Source organism: Sinocyclocheilus rhinocerous, unplaced genomic scaffold, assembly GCF_001515625.1.
Source record: "Sinocyclocheilus rhinocerous isolate Xijiao unplaced genomic scaffold, SAMN03320098_v1.1 scaffold714, whole genome shotgun sequence".
In the NCBI taxonomy this organism is placed as follows: Eukaryota; Metazoa; Chordata; class Actinopteri; order Cypriniformes; family Cyprinidae; genus Sinocyclocheilus; species Sinocyclocheilus rhinocerous.
In genome coordinates, this window is record NW_015646165.1 from 1569223 (window position 1) to 1597095 (window position 27873).

General features: G+C 36.4%; 1 pseudogene; it reads right to left on the minus strand.

Annotated features, from left to right (window-relative positions):
* LOC107707032 (plexin-A1-like) overlaps nucleotides 1-27873 on the minus strand; it is a 239176-nt pseudogene that overhangs the window by 50351 nt on the left and 160952 nt on the right.

Genomic DNA, 27873 nt, shown 5'->3' on the forward strand with positions numbered 1-27873 from the left:
TATATATATATATATTAATATATATATTAATTTAACCATTATACAGCATGACGAAAATGTGCCGAAAAGTTTTCATTGACTAAAATGCTGAAACATTTAGTCGACTAAAACTTGAATAAACAAAAACAGGACAAGGTTGACTAAATATGATGATAATTAAAAAGCACATTTGACACAAGACTAAGACTAAGACTAAATTAGAAATGGCTGACAAAATGAACACTAATTTCTTTGAAATTCAATTCACTTTAATTCCACATTCTGAAATTCAAAGCTGAAATGTGAGAGGCATTTTCAATTTAGTTCTGAATGGCATACAAACCTGTTGCATACATAACTGGCAAGAGCCAGCCATCTCAGATTGGCTTGGCTGACTACACGCAACTTCCTTATGCCTGGAACAAGGTAGGGAGTATTGAAACAATGAGCACTTTTGAGAAAGAACAATTCACTAGATTCGCCGAATTCCATAAACAGCACAGGCTGATTGCTTCACATATTGATCAAAATATGCTGCAATGTGGAGCAGACTTAATGCAAGTCTGCCCTCGCAAAACTTCAGTAAACCCAGGAAATGGTCAGTCCAGTTATGATGCCTCAGACCGCACTGCAATGTCAATACAACAGCCTAAGAAGCAAAATAAATTCAAGCTGTGTTGATAGAGCATGTACTGTAATACAGTAGTTTTGACCTGAAAATCACAGAATTTGGACTGAAGCCTGTCGCTCGGGATTACACTAAAATTAACCTACATTAGATGTCTTTTATTATGTTCAAAAAACAATTTATACGTTTCTAATTAAATCAGCCTTAGAGCGAAATGATAGATAAAAATAATATCTCTCAACACAAGTGGGAGAACACTAATATACACACACGTTCTCCCCCAGGACCTTGTTAAATTATACACAGTTAAGTAAATCTCCCTTCATTATCAGCTCTGGGTAACGATACATTTCAAAAAATATATGCAATTACTGAGATTAAAGTGCACCAGAATGCACAAAGTCTCCTGCCGATTTCCAGTGGCGAGATTATTATTGTTTGTGTGTCGCATTCCCCCAACCCTCCGCCAATAGGTGGGAGGACGACAATGAAGGGAGAGTGGGAGGACTCAGAAAAGATGGCGGGTGAAAAGAATAGGGGCAGACTGGGGCATCTGAAGACCCCCGTCTTGCAGATCCCATCCGCCTACAGGCCACCTGCACAGTGTGTGAGGCTTGACGCTTTCCTGATGTTGCGTTTGTCTGCTGTCTGTCTGTTTGTCGGTCTTTCCCTGATCTTCATCAGCAAGGTGGTCTTTCATCTTTTGGCAAACACCGAAATGCAGCATGGGTAAAACCTTTCAAAAAACAGTTGGCGACAAATTGCAGTCGAATTACTCTGGTAGAAACATCTACTTGCGCTCTTCCGCCAGACACGCAACACAGTTCTGTCTGGCACCCCCTTTTCCGTACGTCTACGGCTGCATGCTTCCTGATGTAATTGAGGTTAAGTGTCTTTGCTTACGGGTACAACAGCTTCACTTGGGATTTCACCCAGAAAACCTCCTATTTATAGAGCCTCCACCAATCTGCTGAAGAATGGAAAAACGCATCAAAGTTCTGCCATATCTGTCGTTTCAGTTATGTAGCTTTTCGGGGCCCTAATTTGCTTCCTTTTTTCCCTATTTTCCCATCCAATATTGCTAGTTTGTAGCATATGTTCTCAAATCCCTCTCCCCCTAAGCCAATCTTAGAGCCTTGTATAGACCATAGAGTCAAAAATTGCCTTTTTGTAGAGTGATGCCAATAAAGAATACAGCATAACGAAACAAGGAGGGAAAAGCAGTCTGTAATTGGTTTCAGAGGGGTTGTTTTACATGTAGCTTGGTGGCGTCCAATCATGGCCAGAATTGGATGGGCGGCAGCAGAAGTCCGTCTCCCAAAAGGAACGTGAGGCTTAAGACTATTTTCATTTGTTACCTACATGAGGAGAACGCAAACCAAATCATCCAATCAATGGCCTACCGCCTCCCATGCCTGTCTCATCTCGCTGCATGAAAAACAAGGCAGAACATCATGTATATTTTACATATTTCGGTGTCAAAGCTTATCAGAGCTGCTTACTGTTGACAAAGGTGCGATAAGGGTGTGTGTGTGTGTGTGATAGAGAGAGAAAATCCCAGATAAAGAAAAGGATGTTTGGTATAAGAAACCTTGCTGTTGCCTCCGTTAGGTGCGCTTTCCTCTGCTGTAATTAGAAAAGGAGAAAATCTACACTCTGAGCAAGTTAATGCGATATTGATGCCGAAGTGAAGAGATGCATTTTGCAAAAAACTAGAGCTAAGGAGCAGTTTAGGAAGGACTTTTTCCCATGAATGTCAGGGTTTCTCTACTCAGCATATTGCAAAACTTACAGTAACTGCCACTGAGGTGAATGGGAACGCTTACAGCTAGCTCTCTCCAGGTATTATAAACTTCTATGGTCCTCAGAATGAAAGAGCACAACTTTGACGTTAGCAGACAGCTTTAACTGAGACACAAAACAGCAGACAATAAGACAGACATAAAGCAAATTCAATTACTACTCATACCCAGGGGTCTCTCTGAGGAGACAGAGACAGAAAATCCCAGTTTAAATACTCTATTCCAAATTAAATTAGAAGCTTATCCACCGGCTAATATACTAAGTCACACGACTCTGATGTGAATGGAGGAGAAGCAAGGGAATGAGCGTGGTAGGAAAGGACAGACGGCAAGAAAAGGATAAAATATATAGGCATAGCATAATATTACTTGTTATGGAAAGTTAATGCTCTATCCTGGGCCAATAAACAATTTTGCTGCTCACAGTTTCCAGTTTTGTTACCTTACCTTTAACTAAAATAAATAAAATTATTTGAAATATATAAAAAAAAAAAAAAAGATGTCAAAAGCACACAACAAAATTACTATAAAGATATATTCTTAATAAAAATGAAACAAATTAAACACAAAACAAAAAAGAAATTCAAAATATTAATAAACACTTTAATAGTATTTAAATAATAATAAAATTACACTAATATTTTCACATGAACATGAAGTTCAGAGGGAATGAAAACCTTAGTATGCTAGGTAAACTAATGATGGTAAATCCCCACTGACTATTTAGTGGACGATTTGATTTGCATTGCTAAATATCAAATTATCATTCTCAAAATTTGAATTAAACCATTTATTGCTACAGTACCTAATTCTGTGCCAACTGGCTACTAACTCCCTTTTATTTACTCACATTTGGCGAGTGTTTATTTTGGACCTTGTTCACTACCCTTCAGTATTCCCTCTAATAACATCAGAGCTGTACCACAAATGCCCAAAAATGAGCCTGTGAAGAAAGTACAGCCTGTGTTACTGTTACTGTATTTTTGGTTTGAACACATTAAATGCATTGTATTTCCGTCTTTCACAACTTCATTTTCATCACTGTAACTCTAAATCAAACATGGCGCCGTTGTCAATTATGTTTGGTCACGAGACATAGATAGAACATACAATGCTTAATGTCTTGTGTCTGAAGGCAACAAATATCTGTTCTGAGAGCTACTTTGGAGGGTAAAATCTGTCAATATCAACTAAAATGTAGTTTGTTCTTCACTATGGTTTGTCTTCAGAAGACTTCCATCAGCTGATTCTGTGTGAGCTGAAAACAAGCGTACACCATTCCCTTTCTTTGTCTCTACCTCTTCCTTTTCTGTTTCTCCCTTCATTCAAGCTTTCAGCTCTGGTTACAGAGCGATAAGTAAGCAGAGAGACAGGCATGAGCTAGCGGATTAGCAACTGTGCCACTGGCAATTACCCAGTATCAGGGGCTAATCTTACTGAGAGACACCGCTGTCTCTCAGACTGCCAGCTGCCAGCACTGGCACACTGCAGTATATTAGCATCAATACACCGCTGCACGGCAATAAAAGCACAGCGAGAGATCTGTTTGGCACGGCCACTGTAGGAAACTTAAAATGGAGGTCTATTGTTTCTTTTCTTAGATGAAGAGCGTCTGTGTAAAAAAAATGGAGAAATAGTACACCATCGTTAGCATACAGGAAGTAAACGAATGGCTTCTGTGAATAGACTTTTATGATGAGACGTGAAGAGGGAAACAACACAAATTTGTTAAAAATCCTTTTATGATAAACCTACTGAATTGATATGTGACACTGACAAACAGTGGTGTTTAGCAAATATGACACTAAACCTGGCTTATAGTGGAAGTAAATGGGGCCAAATCATACAAGTTTAAAAACTTAATTATATTATAAAATTATGTTTCAATTGAATAGCCACAGGACAAAAACAATATACAAAAATATGCTTACTAAACCTTTCTGTGTGAAGTTACACTGCCGTTTTATGAAAGAAAAAGCACTTTTATTCAGCAAGGATGTATTGAAATGATCAAAAGCGACAGTAAAGACATTTATAGTGTAAGATTTCTATTTCAAATAAATGCTGTTCTTTTGAGCTTTCTATTCATCAGAGAATCCTGAAAAGAATGCATCACAGTTTTTACAAAAAAAATATTAAGCAGCAAAACTGTTTTCAACATTGATAATAAAATGAAATGTTTCCTGAGCAGCAAATCAGCATATTAAAATGATTTCTGAAGGATCATGTGACACTGAAGAGTGGAGTAATGATGCTGAAAATTGCAATAATATTTCACAATATTACTATACTGTATTTCTGATCAAATAAAAGCAGCCTTGGTGAGAAAAAGAGAGTTTAAAAAAATATGTATCTTTAAAATTTGAACAGTAGTGTAAGTGCTAAAAGTGATTTTTATAGAAGCTTTGCATTTCTGCCTCAGCCTTGGTGGTGTTTTTTTTTTTTGTGGTAATCAACATTATTACACTATTATTACACTAATGCAGATGACTGAGGTTATTTTGTATTGAGCGTATATTTCATATAATTGTATTTAATATTTTATTTCTTTAAATTCCATCGTTTTTTAACAAAACCACAATGGTGCTTCGAAGAACCCAGGAAGACTTGAGGTTTCCTCTAACAGATACCTAAAACGTAAACACTGATCTAAAGAACCTATAAATGTAAAAATATTCTTTACAAGAACCATAAAGCTTCTCAAAAACTTATACAGTAAAAAATGTACTTGCTAGGTTCTTTGCTGAACATAAGATGCAAAGCACCATTGAAGAACCTTCATTTTCAACACTGCTCTGCAAAATACAACGCTTGTTAAATGCTCACACAATAAAAAAGTGTGTTTGACAGCCTTGCAAATACTGAATGTGTTAAATGAGAACGGGTGCTACCTTGTTGATTTTGGGGTGTGCGCAGCGACTGTTTCCTGCGCTGGGGTGCATCCAGATGCTCTCTGGAGGAGCACACTCCTGTCTCAGCGAACACTTCTTCTCCTGCACGCACCAGCCGCAGTCGAACCGAGGATCCGCTTTCAAACACATTCCACAGCTGTCCCGCATGGCGTAACACTTGTACAGGTGCGCTGCCGAGAGAAAGAAAGATAAAGACAGGGATAAATAAGCACACAGAGCAGAGGACAAAACCTGCGACCACACATCAGATTAATTTTATATTAATGTGCTAAGTTGCTTGGCAACCATAAACCATCTACAGTTTAGCTAATGAACTTCCTGACTGAAGAAGTGTTTATTGTCATTATTAGACTTAATAAATGTGATTATTTTTAAACACCAGTGTCTTTTTCATATTGCTGTTGCCACTGTTTTAGGCGTGAGTTACAGTGATTCACCTGCATCTCACAATAAGCCAACATACATCCTTTACTGTGGTAAAATCAAGCAAAACCTTAGTGGCTTACTCATTTAATGAACAGAAAAAGCAGCACCAAGGTAAAGAGATGGTATCAGATGGTATCTTATGTAATACAAATGTTTTCATAAAAAATATATACAGGTGCATCTCAATAAATTAGAATGTCGTGGAAAAGTTCATTTATTTCAGTAATTCAACTCAAATTGTGAAACTCGTGTATTAAATAAATTCAATGCACACAGACTGAAGTAGTTTAAGTCTTTGGTTCTTTTAATTGTGATGATTTTGGCTCACATTTAACAAAAACCCACCAACTCACTATCTCAACGAACTTTTCCACGACATTCTAATTTATTGAGATGCACCGATATATATAATACTAACATGGCAATTTGAGCAAATAAAAAAAGCAACTAAAACCAGTCTATGCTGCTTGGCTGGTCTTAAATGGTTTAATCTGGATGTAGCTGGTATAAGCTGGTTGTCCAGATGGTGTCCAAGCCTGACTAGCTAAAGAAGTGGTCAAAACCCCTCTAAAGCCAGCCTACTAAACCAGCTATGACCAGGCTAGAAGACCAGCTAACCAGCTTAGGTTAGTTTAAGAGTTTTTTTAAGCAGTGAAATGCATAAAAATTAGCATAACAATTTGAGAACCATGTAAACACTATATAGTATGGTATTTATATGGTATTCCAAGGTATATCAAAGACTACTATGGTTCACATCCAAATAGTACCATGGTACCTTTTATTTTAAGCTGAATGCATGTACTTGAGTACTTGAAGTTAAACAAATGAGTTCATCCACACAACCATCACCTATTACTGCTAATAATCCAAACTGCAAAACTAAAAATGAGAGCACAGACACATTATTCTACATTTTTTATCTAAATGTTTAACTAGTTCCCTTTAACTGTGAACTGACAGAAAGTGTGATTAAAAATTGGATGATGTATAAAACAAAGGTATCACCTCAGATACAGCTAACAATTAGCGAATTACAGATGTTAAATTCCCATTGTAAAGAGAAAGATGGCAGATTTTTCGTGGGCCTCTGGAGCTTCAGGGGACTGGGTGAATGTTCTGTTGGCTGGGCGTCTTAGACTGCCGCCGGACTTCAAAAGAGACAGTGTATCCATCCGTCTCAGCCTCATGCTAATCAGATTAGCCACGGCTAAGCTTAAAAGTAGCGCTGCGCTAATTAAACTGAACCAAATTAATGATTTAATTACATTAACATTTCCACTTTACAGCAGGGCAAAGCTGGGTTTTTTTCTCTTGCAGTTGGATACATTTATTGTGCTATAAAGACGATGCTGAGAGAGAGAGAGAGAGAGAGAGAGAGAGAGAAATACGGGCCAAATATATCTCAAAATCCTGAAAACAAGACAGTTTGCATAGTTTGAAAGTTGCAAAAGATATTAAGTCTAGTTTTCAAAAAATATATTTTGAATTCATTTTTAACCATTTTTTTTGTTCTATGCATTTTTGAAGAAAACTAAGAAAATATTTTTTTGCAGTGCAGACATCCTTTTAAGACACCAATAATAACTTATTTTTATTATTATATACCATTCAAAATTTTGGGGTCAATAAATTATTTTTTATAAAAAAAAAGAAAAAGAAAGTAGGATATGCCAACGAAAGCTGCATTTATTTGATAAAAATACAGTAAAAACAAAGTATTGTGAAATACATCTTTTTTTCTTTTTTTCTTATATTTCATTAAAATGTAATTCCTGTGATGGCAAAGCTCAATTTTCCAGTCATTATTCCAGATAAGCTGTATGGAGAGCAGTGAGGCCTGACATGCAGCCAGGCATAAAACGGACCTAATTTGTCTTCACAGACATACTGGAGAGAGGTGTGGGTACACAAAAGGACTGACTATAGAGGAACGGATGAGAGCTTTACCTTGGATATTGTAGGGGTTGTCAATGACGAAATCTCCGTTCCACACAACCGAGAGGTCCACCGGCAGGTCGCTGATGTCATTTCCTTCATAGTCATACTGGAGAGAGAAAAAAAGAAAGATATGATTCAATGCTGTTATATACACTTGATGTTTTTTCATTCTTTTGTGCAGTGTGAGCCTCCATCAAGCGCAAATCCTATCATAAAATCAAGCAAAAAGCCACAAAAGGTTATGTTTTACCACAGGTAATAGGTGTTCTTAAACAATTTTCAATAAATACCATTTATAAGCATTTTAAAACCTGCAAAAATACTGTAGATTGTAGTGCTCATGTGGGAAATATGGATTTTAATATGATTCACAGCTTTTCCAATCTGATTCCTCCTGCTTATCACCATCACTTCCTGTCTCTGCAGTCTGTCTATCCACCATAAAAGACAAAAAGGCACAAAATAAAACTAGTAAATGACACACTGAACAACTGCAGCTCGCAAAATTTTCAGATCTGATTACCCCCACTTCTTGTCATCTTTTACTGTGCTTTCTTAACATTTAGAAAAAAAAAATCTGCTAAAAAGACAAAATGGCCCAAAATAAAACAAAAAAGTGACACATTGAGCTGTGGTGCTTATGTGGTAAACACGGATTTTAATCAGATTTTTTTTTCTTTCTTGAACCAATTGTTTCTATTACTAGGCATAACTTAATGTTCTTTCTTTACTAAAGACAAAAAAATAATAAATAAAAAAATATAATTACATTTAAAAAAAACATTGCTGGACACATTTAGCTTGTAGTGTTCATGCCATAAATATGAGCTTGGCTCACAATATTTCTCGATCCCATTACCCACACTTCTCGCCATTTAATTTCCTGTTCTCCCTCTACTAAAAAGCCACAAATACTCAACATAAAGCAATTGATGGACACATTCAGCTGTAATGTTCATGTAGGAATCTGGAGTTTGAATCTGGCTCACAACATTTTTCGATTCTCACGCATCTCACCATCGCTTCCTATCCTCTTTCCTGTGCACTGATCCTGACATGCAACTGGGGGCCACTGGGATGAAGATTGTTCAGAAAAACGCACGCAAACCGTGTTCTTGTGCACAGCTTGAGCTCAGCCCGGCTGAAATGGCAGCGAATGAATGAAACATACTAACTTATCTCGCTCCATGTAAATTTTGCCATTTAAGCGTGTATCCTTGAGAGAGAAAAAGAGAGTGAGACGGATAAAACAGAGAGAGAGCAGCAGAGTGAGATGGACAGCGAAGGAGAGACAAGTCAGGATTCTCATCACGCAATTGTGAGACTGTCAGATCAATATGGGGGAGGTGAAAACACTCCACCCTGACAGCAGCCTCCTCTCTACGGCCCCTCTCATTCACACACACTCCTGATAAACAGCAGCAGATATTCAGCACACTTACAGACGAGGTTCTAGTATCAGAAACCGTCTAATAGTAGAGCTACTGACTCAGAACCAGCACGCAGAGAGAAATGTGATTTGTCTGAGCGGGCCAGGCCGTTTCTGGATGAGCGGTGGGGTCGGAGAGCACACGGGAAAGAGGAAGCGAGACGGAAATGGGGAGGAAGATGGGGCGAAATAGATTGAGGGTGTGTGGGAGACCTCAAAAATCTAAATTACAGAGCGGAAGCCATTAATTTACACATGAAACAAGTGGTGCAGTTTAGGCGTGATGTACGTTGCCTGGATGTAAGTGAAATTGGCATTTCCGATTTGCTTTCTGACACATCTCAATTGGCTTCAACTGTCTCCAACATACACACATGTGCGCGCGCGCGCGCGCACACACACACACACACACATAATAGTTGACCACTGAAGCTGAGGTAGATTTTTTTTAATGACTACCTGAACATACAAAATACATGTCAAGCCAGTTTTGTGCGTATTTGAAATGTGTAAAAATCCTAATGCAACCTTTAATGTTACATTTGAACAGTTTTCGTGTCAGAACTTTTGCAAACTTTTCGATTAATGTATTAAAGAAAAGGTTCATTCAAAAATCACCCTCATGTTATTTCAGTGAAATCAAGGTGGAGAAATTATGAAGAAATTATGTATTGCTTTTTCCATGCAAATAATGAGGAGTGGATCTTCAAAGCTTCATAAAAGACTCATTATGCTTAATTTATTTACTTAAATTATTTTTTTGTCAGTAATTTGTGTTTTTTATTCATTTATCATTTATCAATACTCAACAGTGTTATTTTAGTATTATTTATATACTATTACAGTATTTATTATTTGGAATTGTATTTTATTAGTTTTCATTTTAATTTTAGTTTTAGTAATTTTGTTAAGTGCTTTTGTGATTTTAATTCATTCTTTAAATATTTTTTATTAGCTTTTTTATTTCAGTTTTAGTACTTCCAACTGCAGTTATTTGACAAGGCAATAACATTTTACGTTTTTCATCTAATATTTATATTTTAGCTTTATTTCAATTACAAAAAATATATATATCTTTTTAATTTGAGTTAATAACAACAACACCAGCTTTCAGAACAGGAAAAAGACAGCAGACACTGCTTTTGCCCTTGCTTCACCTGTCTCATAAACAGTATTCTATGAATTATTCCACCGGACTACACTTGGAATCTGTTGTTTCTCTCACTGAAATCTCCCTCACATCTCTTTCTCATCTACTTCATGGGGAACCTTATTCTCTAATGTTTTATTCACTTCTAAATTAGCATCTTTTACCATGGGATTGTTTCCAAGGACAGAAAATGCACAATACCATATTTATTTGTTACCTTTCGAAATTACGAAAAGCATTCTGAACTACCAATCAATACAATTTGGCAAACAATGAAAAAAAATAGGGTTAGTGCAGCACAAAAAGCATTAAAAAATTATGGTGAGCATAGGACCGGCTTTGTTCACAAGCCACATAAATCAGATTTTTTTTCTCAAATCTGATCTATATGACTTTACCTGTCTGTCATGTTCCAAGTGATGAAATCAGGTCCACTTGTTCTGACAGTGCAGTCAATATCCAGTATATCCACATCGGTTGCCGCAGCACTGATTTAAGTGTCAGTGTGACGGTGAGAGACTTACTTCTACTATAACTGAGTAGTTGTCACAGTGGAAAGCGAGGACGGAAAACTGAAAATTGCCTTTGCTCATGTCCATCATGACATCTCGCCATGACGAACTTATGAAGCACATCAGACAAAAGCATCAGAGGGATTACAGCACTATTGACACATTCATGCTTACACCGCGTCTGAAACATCTCACATGTTCACTCATTCACCATTTAATAGATGAGTGCCACATCTGAACTAATATTCAAACATTTGGGGACGATAAGATTTTTTAAATGTTTAAAAAACATGAAACATTAACAAAACACGCTCACCAATGCTGCATTTATTTGATCAAAAATGATCACAATTTAAAATAACCGTTTTCTATTTTAATATTTTGAAAAATATAATTTATTCCTGTGATTCAAAGCTGAATTTTCAGCAGCCATTATTCATCTTCAATGTCACATGATCCTTCAGAAATCATTCTAATATGCTGATTTGGTGTGCAAGAAACATTTTATTATTATTACCAATGTCGAACACAGTTGTGCTGCTTATTATTTTTGTGGAAAGTGTGACAAAGTTCAAAGAACAGCTTTTTATTAAAGAAATGCTTTGTTTTATATATATATATATATATACATATATATATATATATATACATATATATATGAATTATGGAATTATGGCATAAGTCACATGAAAATGACTAGAAATTCAATCTCACAATTAAAACTGAATTGTAGAGCCAAAAAAAATCTGATTTTAATTAAATTACAAACCATATATGAACGTCACTGTAATCAGATTTATGATTGTTTGGTTCAGAAAAAAAAAACAATAAATAAATATTTATCACTTGAATTTGGGAATTATGTTAATCAGATTTCAAACCACATATAAATGTGAACAGCTTTTTAGTTTTTAAAATCAGAAAAATCATAGTTGGATATGCGTAAAAGAGATGTTTGCTGCCTGTCTGAACAAAAGCAATGCGTCAATTGATGCTTCTTTGAAAGACGCAAGGTCAAGGGTAAACCGCTGAACACCCAAGTCTTTCTTTTGACAAGCACTGACAGCTTCTCTCAACGCTTGGATTTGATCAAACACATCCTCCACGCAGACCGCAGATGACCTCCTCGCTTACAAACACACATTCTTCCCTAAGCAGACATGTGAACCCTCACACTTCTCCTGCCTACGAATCCTCACCAGCGTCCCAGCTCCATTAAACTTTAAAGAGCTCCAGCAGTCCTCCCACACATACGTCGCATCTTAACAACAGCCGTCGTTGTTCTCCCAGGGCCGTCCATAAACATAGATATGATTTATTCATATCATCATTAACATGCCTTTGACATTACACTACACGCTCACCTAAGTCAGACAATCGGCATATTCGATGCTAATCGCGGCGGTTAGATCATGTGACTGAGGTCACATGATGTTTGGTGACCACAGAATGGCTGGAAGCAACTAAAGAGTGCATTGTTCTTTACAAAAAGGCCACATGCAGCATTTATCGAAAAGGTGGTTGAAAACAGCGGGCTCTGTTTCATGAGAGAAGCCAGCGTGAGAGGAGCTCGGGGAGAGCTGTGCGTCTACTTCAGACTGGATGAATAATAACGCTCATTATTCAGCCCGTGGTCATCGTGGAGACATGGCGGAGAGTAATTAATTGCTTGTGCAAGTGTGAGTTCCCATGAGGCTGATGGAGGCCTCCAACACAAGGTGAGGAGAAACACGCACATGACCCAATTAAGAATAACTATGATCCGGCAACCTTTTCCATACGCGCCGAACCCCGAGCTTTAAAAAAGCCCCTCAGGTGCTGAGCTGACATGACAGGTGTTGATTAATGTCAATGTCTGCTAGACTGTGGCTTTTTCTATATATTCATCTGTTTGTGATCACAACACCCACACCATGCCACAGTTATGACGTCCTTAAAAAAAATAAATAAAAATTAAATTATAATTACATATATAACTCAATATATGTAATTCTATCTATCTATCTATATTCCCACTTTATTTATTTATATATATATATATATATATATATATATATATACATACACACACACACACACAGTGGGTAAATAAATATGCATTATATTTAAATTAATATTTATTATAAATGTATTACAATATTCATATTTAAATAAAAAATATTTATAATAAATAAACTAAATGTTTACAGAAATAAAATTAAGATTATAGCCTATAAAAGCAATGTATTTATTTATTTTCATGACAATTTCTTCCCTGACAAAAATAAGTCTAATTACCATAATGAACCTGTACATTTTATGATTGATTGATTGATTGATTGATTGATTGATTGAAATTCTTATTAAATTCTCATTATTCTCAATGGCTATTACTTTTCTGATTACATTTAAATATAATAAGACAATTATTATTTTGTATTTATTAGCATTAATTAATAATAATTAGATAGATACGTACGTACATACATACATACATACATATTATTTTTTAATTAGGGTGAGCATTGCAGAGACAAATGTGTTAATCACAAAAATAAATGTCACAACAATTTTAAAACATTCCTAAAAGTTGGTTTCAAGCAAAAAGAAAAAAAAAGGGATAAAAGCTCTTTTCCTATTCAGTCTTTTTTACAGACTGAATATCATCAAATGTGACAGAACATTGTCAATCACTTTGTTGCTATTTCTGCAGCATCTTCTTAAGGTATTTTGCCACTTATGACACAGCCATCTTTGTAATCTGCAGTGGAAAAAAACAACTTTTCTTGTACACAGTAAAGCTGCTTTGCAGAACACAGATTGGAACTTCACACTGACCTTAAAACAGAACAAGCAAGAAACATGCAACTAACTTCTGAATATGACAAAAGACAAGCAGAGCTCCACTCATTATGCATTCAGTTATAATAAACCTATGAAAGGTGTAAGCAGTTGCGCATGTACAATAGTCTGAGAATGGTATAGGTCCTCTTTCTTTCTCTCTGTTCACCTGCATGCCCAAAATGCATAATTACCCTCACAGGGGAAAATTAATGGAGGCCAGAAATAAAGAGACACACTGGGCATCTCCCCAGCCTGCACCCGTCCTCTGCTGGCAAGCCCATTGATCAGGGGGATGGAGGGAAGAAGGGAGAGTATGGATACGTGCGGGTGAGGCAGGAGATTCCGGGTCTATGGGGCTGGAAAGCGCCGATGTTAACAAAACAGAGCAGCTGCTGGAATGTGAGGAGGGAGGGAAGAAAAAACGCCGCCTTTTGTGTGGGTCAGTCTTATATAATTAGTCATTTTGATAGCATACCTGTGTGCCTGGGTAAAAATAACACATCAGCACATCGGGAGGGGGTTTAAACACACAGACACACACACGCACACACATGCATGCACACATTTAGAAACGTAACACCAACACATCCAGCATCCAAAATTTATTATTTTGGTCCTACAGAACGAAGTTCAATGTCTATGTTAACTGTCAATAAGCATCTTATGAAATATTTACTGATGTGTTTTAAGGTAAAAAAAAGAAAAAGGCAGATACATAAATAAATGTTTAAAATAAAAATATATAAAATTTAAATATAAATAAATATAAAAATAATAAAAATAAATGTTCGTATAATATAATTGAAAGTCAAAAAGTAACTTATTTTTTATTTGTATTATATAATAACAATATAATAATAATAATAATAATAATAATAATAACAACACATACATACACACACATGCATATATATACTGCTCTTCAGGTCCTTCATATGTTATATATTGCATAATACATACATTACATAATTAATTACATTTTAGTTACATATTACATGCAGACCTAAGTCATGTTAATGCGTTTTAAATTATATATAAGAAATAAACTTTTTAATTAAAAATAAAATTTAAATAAAGTAGAAAAATATATGAAGGAATTTAGACCTTAGGAGCATTCCTGTAAAAAAAATTAAAATAAATAATATTCGATATGCTGCAAAAAAAAAGATTAAAATTCATATACAGAGTAAATCCTTTTCACTGAACACGTAAAAAATAAGTTTGAAAAAGTTGCATGGAGGTGGTGACGCTGAAGGCGAGTGACCGTGGTGCTGTAGTTCGTTTACAGCCTAAGTTTAGCTTTTAAGTTCTGGCACTTTTATTTAGGCTTCAAAATTCATAAGTTATATTATTTTGTGAAGATTATCTTGATGGACAAAACGTGTAATTTTCATGAACTATGGTTGAACACAGAGCTTATTTTTTTGCGATAATCCAAAAGCCTATGGAAAAGTCCTATAGGCTTTTTGTCGAGGGAACCAGTGATAAGCACACACACAAACACACACACAAACACACGCACACAAACTCACACACACTCGCACACACACACATACAGTATATATATATATATATGGGTCATTCCACAAAATTGGTCAAAAGTCAGAGTTGGAAACGTCTTTGTATGTATGCAAAAAAAAATTGTATGTATGCAAATTGTATAATATCCAAGGTACACATTTTTAGTAACTGCGCAGGTAATTCTCATATTGTATTTTCAGAAAGTTTTGGAATATTTGTCCTCTTCCCAAATTTTTGCTATTTTATTAATTTTTTTCAGAAGTAAATCAATAACAATTACATTTTTAACAATATTTCAAGTGTAATTTATGAGATTTGTTGTATTTTGAATCAAATTGTTCTTTGTAAAAGGCAAAACGTTAATTATACTGATTTCAAGTTAAGGATTCATTAGTTTGAATATACATTGAACCAAAAACTCTCATAACATCTTAGTTGATAATTCAGTATACTTTATTTTTGACAAAACATCCCATGTTTGGGTAGTGACTACACATTTTCGGTAGTGACAGTAATGCTTTGGTAGCGACCACATCACATTACTGAATTTGAACTTGCATACTAAAACACTACTAAAACATACTACAGTAAAATACAAAACAATTGCATAACTGTACAAACATTGTTTATTTCCTCAAAATATGAGGATTATGTGTTCCCTTTTGTCACTACCGAAAAAAATGATGACATGTTTTGGTCGTGACTGTTTCGGTAGTGACAATTTTATGGGATAACTACGGTGGCCGAGAAGTGCAAAGCAAATCACAATTCTGAAAACAAAATAACAAATTACAAACGCAAATGCAAGTCTAAAAAACAAAAGAACAATTCAGAAAGCACAACAACAATTCAGAAAATTATTAAATGGATGCCACCTTATTGGTACAATAAAGCCCTCCCTACACCTACCCTAAGTAGCTCAGTTTAAATGTATTGTATGAATTGCCCTTACTATGGAATAAAAAATACGGAGTGTATATTTACATTCAGTTAAAAGTGGTTGTGAAACATCAGCTCCAGTGGTGCAGTTGGATAAGTGCGTGTGGTTGGCTTTTTGACGCGATCGACCCGGGTTCGATCCCGCCTTTTGCCGAACTTTTTTTTCTTAGAAAACAAAATAACAAGTCAGAAAACACAACGACAAATCCGAAAACAAATTTACAAGTCAGAAAACACAACGACAAATCAGACAAACCGGAAAAGGTAGGTATAGTTTGAGACAGCGCCATTGGTTTGGGATTACTCACCGCTGACTGGACGAGACATCCGTCAATCAACGTATACAGGGAAGGACCAGCCGAAGAACAGCAGAGTCGTGGTAGAAAGTTCGGAGATGGTATTAAAGTAGCTCAGTTTAAAAGTATTGTATGAATTGCCCTTACTCTGGAATAAAAAATACAGGGAGTCTATATTTTTCCATCTGCACCACTGGAGCTGACGATTTACAGCCACTTTTAACTAAATGTAAATAGACACCCCATATTTTTTATTCCAGCGTAAGGGCAATTCATACAATACATTTAAACTGAGCTACTTTAATACCATCTCCGAACTTTCTACCACGACTCTGCTGTTCTTCGGCTGGTTCTTCCTGTATACGTTGATTGACAGATGTCTCGTCCAGTCAGCGATGAGTAATCCCAAACCAATGGAGCTGTCTCAAACTATACCTACCTCTTCCGGTTTGTCTGATTTGTAGTTGTGTTTTCTGACTTGTTATAATGTATTCTGAATTGTTGTTGTGCTTTCTGAATTGTTATTTTGTTTTGTAGACTTGCATTTGCGTTTGTAATTTGTTATTTTGTTTTCAGAATTGTGATTTGCTTTGCACTTCTCGGCCACCGTAGATAACACCCAAAAAACCAAAGATGTCACTACCGAAACTCCACCAAATGTTTCGGTAGTGACAATTTTAGATACTTTTAGATATAATTTTAGATACATCTCAAAGATGCTAATCAGCACATGGGTGCTAGCACTGTTTTGAACAGTTGCACACACATAAATGATATGGAATAACTCCCAAAAAAGTGTGCTTAATTGCAGAAAAAAGGTGTTCGGTAGAGACGTTCCACACAGATTTTTCACTCATCTACCTCAAAATGATAGGGCCTATCTTCTCACCCTGTATCTATGAGAGAGAGTGACACATAAATATTCCCTGATCATAAATGTAGGGGTGTAGTTAATTTCAGTCTCAGCCAATGGACTAAAACATACAGTGTTTCGGTAGTGACATGGAAAATGTGGGACACATTTTTTAAACAAAGTTTCATAATTTACAAAGAAAATATAAAATAAATATATTTTTTGAACTTCACTTTATAAAATAATCAAAAATATATTTTTAGAGACAACAATGGGAAAAAAATACAAAAAAATATTTCAATATCATTTTCATAAGTTGAAATTTAGGGGTTAGGGTTCGGGACAGCCACCTCCCAATTGAAAGTACCCAATAAATGATGATTTTATATATATTAAGCTTACTGATATTTTAAATATTATTGAGGGTTTCAATAGATAATAGAAGGATCTTTGTAAACATTTACAGTAAGATATGAATACTTAAATGCTTTTTAAATGTGTTTTTTGGATGTGGGACAGCAGTTTACACCAATTCTGTAGAATGGCCCATATAACATACACCGTACACTTGTGGTTTGTAGTTTGCTGAAATCTCTAATTCCAAGTAATAGTAATACTTAGCAAACAGAACTAATTAAAAAAAGAGCTGTCAAAATGTATTTGTAGCTCATTATGCAGAGTTATTTTATTGGTGCAACTGCTGTGTTGTTTTTAGCAATGAGAGTGTTTTCGTCAAGAGGCTGAAGCTCTTGAATTTAGCTCTGAGCTCATGGTGAATCTTCTTCCTAGCAGGAGCTCGGCTCCACAGGAGCGTCTGGCACACTCTTAACCCCGCTGTGGGAAGCAACTGAGACTCCTTCAGCTATTCACTACTCCCTCTCACCCCAACGTACGAAAGCCGCTTCCTCAAAAATGATGACCCTGCTCCTCAGCTCATTTTCCCTCCTTCCTTTCCATCTCCACCCCCCAAAGTGTTTGGGGAGGAGCTGGTGTGTTGAGTCTGAAGCAAACCATCTCTCTGCTGCACGGCTGCAATTCATCATCATTTTATCTACGACAGCTTTTAATTGGATCCTATCAAACTCTCCCGATAGTCCTCATTTTGCTGTGGACGGCATAGAGGAGATTCTGGCCGAGATTTTTCTTCCCTTTCCCCCCTTTTTTCCTTTCCATCATTGTGTTTTCTCTGTCAGTTTCTCGTTCTCTCTCCCCGGTCATTTATCTGAGCTGAAGGTAATGTTGTAAAGCAGAGTCTGATACCATCAGCCTGTTCTGTTCATCTCCTGGGTCCTGAGCTGTGGCGCTCAGAGAGAGAGAGACTTTAGGCCTCTTGTCTCGTCTTTTATACACCCATCTTCACTTCTTCATTTGACTTCCTATCCTCTACCTCTTTTCCACCAAATTTGTGCTGGTGCCAGGACAAAATCTACATAACTTCCCTATAAACATATGGTTGCCTTTGTTTGTGAGTCTTAACCCTCTGGGGTCGACTAACGCGGATACGCGTTTTGTGGCATCTTCTCCTGATAACACCGAAAAGAACTTAAATTACACTTTCAGTTTTGATCTTACAGATTAGAGCAATACATCAATCGAATCTGTAAATGGTCTACTTTTATTTGTATACACACATAATAACAACAAAACTTTGTGCATTTATAAAATAAAGAAAACAAACAGGGTGCGCAGTCTGCCGCCTTGGTCTGCGTGATCTTTATTTAGAAACGCGTCATTAAAATGAACTGTAACTCAGCAAATACTCAACAAAGAGACATGAGATCACATATTATTGTAGCCCAGTTTGTGCTGATTACGGTGTTATTAAACTTTAGACATTCAAATGTTTGTAAGCAACTGAAAAAAGCACAAATGTCAGGGCATGTCAAAACTTTTCCAGGGCCCCAAAACACCCTCGGACCCCAGAGGGTTAAAGGGACAGTTTGCCCAAAAATGAGCATTCTGTTGCCATTTCTAAACCTGCATTACATTCTTACCTCTGTGGAACACAAAAGAAGATCATCTGAAGAACGTTTTCCCTGTTTTCATTCATACAATGAAAGTCAATGAGGTCCTGAACGACATTGAAACCTATTGACTTTCATTGTATGGACAAAAAGGAAGACATTTTTTCAAAGTTTTGCATTCAGTGGAAGAAAGTAAATTGTACAGGTTTGGAACAACATGTGAGTAAATGGGTGAGTAAATGATAACAAATTTTCATTTTTAAGTGAACTATCCCTTTAAGGATTTTACACTAGAATAGGGTTGTGTATTACCACACAATAAACACTTTGTTTTCACCCAATTTGCAAATGAAAAAATTTAATTTGTAAATATACAGGTGCATCTCAATAAATTAGAATGTCGTGGAAAAGTTCATTTATTTCAGTAATTCAATTCAAATTGTTAAACTCGTATATTAAATAAATTCAATGCACACAGACTGAAGTAGTTTAAGTCTGGTTCTTTTAATTGTGATGATTTTGGCTACTTCAGTCTGTGTGCATTGAATTTATTTAATACACGAGTTTCACAATTTGAGCTGAATTACTGAAATAAATGAACTTTTCCACTACATTCTAATTTATTGAGATGCACCTGTATAATAAATAAATAATGGTATTACGTATTGTGCACTAACAATACGTTTTTACAGCATTTATTAGTCTAGGATAACATAAATTTGTAATATACTACTATTTACTGTTAATTTATTTTCTATCACGAATGAAAATTAATTGATACAACATGAAATGTTAAAAACGCAGTAGAAATTAGCACTTTGTGTACTTTTTGAATCTTTAGCTCTGCAAGATAATGAGCAAAAATTTAGAAATGAGCATTAACCAAGATTGATAAATGCTGTAAAAGTATTGTTCGTTCATGCTAGGCATTGTGGTAACTAATGTTGACATGTAAAACCTTATTGTAAAATGTTACCAAATTTTTATCTGTACCTTAGTATTTCCATCCAGCATTTTTCAATATGCCACAGTGAAAATAAATGGATAGAAAGTTGAGTTGTGATGTGTATTATGATTAAAAACATTGCAATCAGGATATCATGATTGGATCACTATTAAATAAAGTGAATCTGCTGTATCAGTCTCAATCTCTCTTAAGCATTTCACATCACTTTTGTCCAGTTCGCATCTCTCTACAGACACACACTTGGAGACAATGCATCTGAATACATCTGCAGGCATCTCGATGGACGGCTATAAGTAGTGGTCGACCGATATTGTTTTTTTGACAGCCGATGCCGATATCTTGGAAAGCAGGGTGGCCGATGGACGATATAAAGCCGATATAATTTTATTTCTTTTAATTAATATTTAAGAAATTTGAAATAATTAGAAAATTGATTAAAACATAAATGTGTTAAATAAACATACTTATACTTTAGATGACAAAGCATTTTTCACAAATAAATAAATATTTAATAAAAATATAATTAAAAAGGAAGTAAACACTATTGTAAACAACAGGACACTCAGTATTCTGGGAAGTTTGTGTGCATTGGGAATCATATTTTTTCAAATAAAGCCAAGGTAACACTCATTTTACATACAGCTCTAAGTTTACAAGGTTTGTGAAATTAAATGTTCATTAGTTATTCAATGTTTTCTTTATTTGATATAAATGCGTATTTGCTAAATGCTGACGGCAAACAAGAAAGTATTATAATGTTTGCCTTTCTATTACTAATAATATAAAAGCAGTCATTATAATACTTTTTTGTATACATTTTAATTCCTTTGTTTAACCGTTCTATCTGATTATTAAACAGACTTCTATCCGTATTAGACAACTGTTAAGGACAACAGCGAACAAGAGGGAGAATGTGAGCACTGTGCGCGCAGGCGCTGCCGTTCTCAGCGCCGTCAAAATAAAAGTCGCATCGAACGCATCGGCCAAACAGGAAAACTTATCGGCCGATGCCGATATTGAAAAAATGCCAAATATCGACTGATATATCGGTCGACCACTAGCTATAAGAACAACCCAAACTCAGATAATACGTTTTTCCTCTTCAGTATCAACCTGCTAATGCTCAATGATGTTCTTCCTTCTCAGCACATCTCATCCTAAGCTCTATATCCTTTGTTTACTCAATCGATTGAGTCAAGACTGCACGCTTACCTCTGTGTCCCAACACACCGTTGTGTTTTATTAACCCGTCTCTCTATTGTCTTAAGCAGAGAGACAAAGGATCGAATTGATCAATCTCAGGCAAACACAATCAGCTCCCCCTCCCTAATCATACTACACCAGCCATCTGCCCACTGTGAGCCTGGGATTCCACCTGCCAGGTGTTGCCTCGGATCTACCTGGCATGCGATTGACCTCCACGACCAGCGCTGAGGAATGCCGCTTGCTATATTATTCTGTAACTCCTGAGAAAAGTGAACAATTAGATTCACATCTATGTTTATGGCATGCAATCTTAAACATTTGGTTTTATGATGCATTCTACATTGTTATAGCAACTTCTTTCAAATCTGCCATCACGATAACTTTATCTAGATATCTAACACAGATGAGGTTGTTAAATTTGTAAAAATCATTCGAAAGCATCAGTATGTAAAATAGTGAACAAATATTTTGTAAATAAAACTAATATTTGGGGGGGGGACACTGTAATATGGTAGCAATGTGCTTTTTTTATTTGAATTTAACAAAAAATATATATATTTGAATTTGATAAACATTAGTTTTCAACAAGAATTTGGACACTCACAGGCTATTAAACTTGAACCTATGAGGAAATGACTTGATAAATTTACAAAATAAATAAGTAAAAAATTATCTTGACCTATTGTTAAATTTCTTTAAAAAATTGATAAAAAAGTGAATATAGTTCAAATAATTAGCATGATTTTAATATTTTTGTTATGTAATGCATTGACATCCCGGCTTTGTGTGTGTGTGTGTGTGTGTGTGTGTGTGTGTGTCTTCAATGCTCAAACACTTTTTGAAGCATAAATAGTAGCAACACATTTCCCCAAAAGATGTTTAACTTAATTAAACAATAGTGTTCAACAAGCATGTGGGCATCAAACTTACACCTACAAGGAAATTACTTCATAAATAAATAAAATCTTGACAATTTTTTTAAATTACTTTCAAAAATGGCTCAAGAAAGGGAACATAATTCAAAGCTCTAGCATAATTTTGATATTTTATCTAATGCACAGATATTCACACATTTTTAAATATGTCTTCAATATTCACACACTTTTTGAAATGAAACAACTCAGATATTATGATGTAAATTCACATGTTAGTTCAATTTTAGCAAAAAGTAACCTTAAAATTGAATTTCAAAGCAAACAGTTCAGAACTGTTAGTCAGCGTCATTATTAATCATTCAGATGGAGAAGTTTCTGTGGCGTGAATGAAAAGAACTGCTGGGGATTTGGCGGGTGATTCACATCCGACCTGCAGTCTGGCACCTCAGCCAAACAGTTCAAACACGGAAGTCCTTGGAATGTTCCGGGACCGATTCAGCCAGAGCCTAATGATGAACAGTCATTTAATCTGTAAGGAGTGACGCTGTGAATGACTAAAACAAGTGTGACTCTTGATCTATGCCAAAGCCTGTCATTCTAAACATGCTCCTACTTGTGGTAATGGAACTCTCACTCAGGGCTACACAGCACTCATGCTAAAATCACTGCACGCTAAGTAACTGATAATTGCTGGCATTTAATGGTGTAATTGCAGTAGGATCTTAACACGGCTATAATTGCGGCTCTCATTAGGACTGACAGGCTGTCTGAATACCCAGCAGCAGAGAACCAAACCCGGTGTGGTTCCGTCACAGGCATAAACTGCAGATGACCAGAGGAAAGTAAGGAAAACCACCTTTCTTCGAGCTTCAACTGAGATAAAGAAGACCTACTGCTCTTCATGGTTGTTAAAGAACATCAGCTATATAATCAGACTGAGCTTAGGAAGTCTTTAGTAACTTAACATGTTACTTTTTGTATTTAAACCACAATATCTGAATTTTGAATAAAGTAACAGGACTTTCTAATCGAGTCTTCTGAGAACAAAGGGGGATTTTTAAGACTGCTCTTTTTCATTAAATTAAGGGGGCTAAAGCGTTTAAAAGCTTCAAAAAGAAGACAAAAGCATCAGAAAAGTTGTTCAAATGACTAATTTGCTATATTCAATGTTTTTGAAGTCATGTGATAACTTCCTTTGAGGAACAGAGCAAACTTTAAGTCATTATTAAAAAGTTCTGCCCTAACTTTAAAGGGGAGGTCTAATGCTATTTCATGCATTCTGACTTATTTACACTGCTAAAGTGTTGGTTGGATTCTCATGCTAAACATGGCCGAAGTTTCAAAAAACGAGTTGGACATATGATGGAGTATTTCTGTGCCAAATACACTCCTTCAGGGTTCGTATACATTTTGGAAAGTTTTTTTCGAGTACGGCCCTGTATGACATCATAAAGGGCGGAATTCCTTGTATGGGCACTTCTCCCGGAAGAGGCACGCACACAGCAACCAGAGCGAGAGCAAGAGCATGGTGAAGAATAACACAAGAACCATCCCTTTAAGCACCTGCATTGCTTCTACCTTCACTTGCAAAACTAGAAGAGAACAGTTCATTAACCAGCCGGCTGTTTTTCGCTCTGGTTGACTGTTAAAGTTAACATCACTCTGGCTGATGCTTCCAGTGAGCGGAGACAGAGGAATAGCTTCTCATCAGTGACGCGCCAATCGCTGTTGATTTGAAACGGCTGCGACAGCAAACAGTCGATAAAGTCTTTAGCGAGACAGCTCTCTGCAAACTCTTAGCTGTGTAATTAGCTCGCCCCCAGTAACACAAGGAATCTCAACACAAAAGTGAAAGAGGCTGCGTCCTATAACGGCCATCAATAAGGCATGGTGAGAAGTGTCACGGTGCCATCAAACACCCGAGCTTCCTCTCTCTGCCACTAATGACTGCCTTTGCAAAGCAGTCTGTTAAAACGATAACAAGTGGCACGTGTTTCATCAGGCCTAATGGTCCACCAGTGCCTGCCCAGTGCCTGATGGGATTTTTGACAGCCAGACAAAATGTTGATTGGCCAAAAGGTAATGAGGGGGAAGGCTTGTGTCAGCAGTGCTGTAAGAAAATGGCCAGCTATTTGGACTAGCGTTTCTCCACCAATAATGGCCCTTAAACAACTCACAGGGATGTGACGATTTAAGGGCTCTCGGCTTGTCAGAATGACTTTCGGTCCATTTGCCTGCGGCACAGGTCCACTGGCCCATGTGATCATAAAATACACAATGGCCGAAGTTTCAAAAAACGAGTTGGACATATGATGGAGTATTTCTGTGCCAAATACACTCCTTCAGGGTTCGTATACATTTTGGAAAGTTTTTTTCGAGTACGGCCCTGTATGACATCATAAAGGGCGGAATTCCTTGTATGGGCACTTCTCCCGGAAGAGCGCACGCACACAGCAACCAGAGCGAGAGCAAGAGCATGGTGAAGAATAACACAAGAACCATCCCTTTAAGCACCTGCATTGCTTCTACCTTCACTTGCAAAACTAGAAGAGAACAGTTCATTAACCAGCCGGCTGTTTTTCGCTCTGGTTGACTGTTAAAGTTAACATCACTCTGGCTGATGCTTCCAGCTAGCGGAGACAGAGGAATAGCTTCTCATCAGTGACGCGCCAATCGCTGTTGATTTGAAACGGCTGCGACAGCAAACAGTCGATAAAGTCTTTAGCGAGACAGCTCTCTGCAAACTCTTAGCTGTGTAATTAGCTCGCCCCCAGTAACACAAGGAATCTCAACACAAAAGTGAAAGAGGCTGCGTCCTATAACGGCCATCAATAAGGCATGGTGAGAAGTGTCACGGTGCCATCAAACACCCGAGCTTCCTCTCTCTGCCACTAATGACTGCCTTTGCAAAGCAGTCTGTTAAAACGATAACAAGTGGCACGTGTTTCATCAGGCCTAATGGTCCACCAGTGCCTGCCCAGTGCCTGATGGGATTTTTGACAGCCAGACAAAATGTTGATTGGCCAAAAGGTAATGAGGGGGAAGGCTTGTGTCAGCAGTGCTGTAAGAAAATGGCCAGCTATTTGGACTAGCGTTTCTCCACCAATAATTTATTTTTATTTATTTATTTTTTTTTTTCTCCACTGTCGGTTGACCAGTTAGATCAAACCAACAATCAAGTTGCAAACAAATATAGGCTGGTGACATAACACATGAAACATAGCTGATAACACCATGACAACTCCTGAGCTATGAAAGAGCAACCTCTGGGGGAAAAAAACATCCCCATTGAACAAAACCACCCACAACACCAAAAAACAATGGTTTAAACTTACCATGGTCTTCTGACACTGTATGCTAGTGCTGTTGAAACGCAGCGCAGTGACACTGTACTCTTTTCCCTGAATATAGAAGATACACTCGTAGTTCCTCTGTCCAGACTGAGGCTGTGGAAGATTGCGGGCCAACAAGGTGATGGGCTTCATGACACCAACAGGGATGTAGATCTGAGTGGACGGCAGGATCTGAGGACACTCCTGCAAAACAAAAAAAAGAGGACTGTCTTCAGAAAATTTTATTTTTAGATATTTTAAAGAAAATTTGATTGAACAGACTCCTAAATCTCAATATTACGTCTGTGAGGTAAAAAAAAAAAAAAATCATACTAATCAGTCTGAGCGTTCTTTCATGTTTAGAGCCACACAATAGATTGTATATAACACAGTGTTTATCTTTGTCATGTGTTTAGAAATATGAAAAATGCATACACATCACATGAAACTGCTCTACACAAAAAAAAAGACTTATTATAATTGTGAGAGACTCAAATAACAGCACTGAGGTGCATCTATAGAAGATTAAAAAAACTTTTGATCTTACTACTTGAGTAAATGTGGCTATTCAGACATGGCGGCCTTTCAGTGATGCCGCTAAATCAAGAGCGAGTGAAGGTGAGGATATGAAGAACGCGAGGAGGACTTCAAGGCCATCACCACCGTTGTCATGCCAACAGATTGGAAAACCAGGGCACAGTGCAAGATGCAATTACGCTTTTTGAGGGCGTGTGCCATTTTAAAGACTTGGCATCGGCACACGAGTTATGATGCCAACTGTGCACTTTAACTAGGCAGCAGCAGAACCATGGGCACAAGCTCTTACCCGGCAAGACCTAACCTCAGATGCAGATACTCCACGTGTAGTATTTGGCATAAGTGCATATATATATATATATATATATATATATACAGTGGGTACGGAAAGTATTCAGACCCCCTTACATTTTTCACTCTTTGTTATATTGCAGCCATTTGCTAAAATCATTTAAGTTAATTTTTTTTCCTCAGGACCTCAGACTGGAACTAAGGTTTACCTTCCAACAAGACAATGACCCTAAGCACACAGCTAAAATAACGAAGGAGTGGCTTCACAACAACTCTGTGACTGTTCTTGAATGGCCCAGCCAGAGCCCTGACTTAAACCCAATTGAGCATCTCTGGAGAGACCTAAAAATGGCTGTCCACCAACGTTTACCATTCAACCTGACAGAACTGGAGAGGATCTGCAAGGAGGAATGGCGGAGGATCCCCAAATCCAGGTGTGAAAGACTTGTTGCATCTTTCCCAAAAAGATTCATGGCTGTATTAGATCAAAAGGGTGCTTTTACTAAATACTGAGCAAAGGGTCTGAATACTGTGACCATGTGATATTTCAGTTTTTCTTTTTTGATAAATCTGCAAAAATGTCAACAATTCTGTGTTTTTCTGTCAATATGGGGTGCTGTGTGTACATTAATGAGGAAAAAAAATTAACTTAAATGATTTTAGCAAATGGCTGCAATATAACAAAGAGTGAAAAATTTAAGGGGGTCTGAATACTTTCCGTACCCACTGTATATATATATACATATATATATATATACATACATACATACATAATAATAAAGATTTTCTGCTTTAAACACATACAAAATAAAAATACAAAAGCAAGGCACAGTGAAATGGCACAGTGAGGTGGCAAATGGACTTGCCCACATACTCTGTTTTCACAGACACATCTCATGTGCAACATATAAAACCCAAGCAAAAAAAATGAAGCAGTACATGATGGAAGGATACAACTAGATCAAAGCATCAACATTTCTATTGATGCTTTGATGCAGAAGGAGGGAGGGAAAAAAAAACTTGTGGTACCATGATGCATCAGTTGGTTGAGGGAATCTCACAAAACCAGAGAACATGTCTGTGTCATATTTCAATGTATAATGTATAATTCTATATATAAAATTAAATATTTATAATCATCTTATTATTTTAATACTACAATTTTTTTTATCTGCTTAAAGTATAGGACAATGGGATTATTGGGAAATTATATGATATATATATATATATATATATTTGTGTGTGTGTGTGTGTGTTCAATTTTTTATTTAGTTAAGATATATTTATACTTTTTTCACTTTTTATACAATGAAAATAAGCATTGTATAAAAAGTGAAAAAAGTATAAATATATCTTAAATAATAATATTTAATATATATATATATATACATAACATTATTAAAATGTTTATTATATTAAAATATATTTATTATATTAATCTATTACATTATAAAGGCTTTTTTTTTTTTTTTTGGTTGGGGGGAAATATG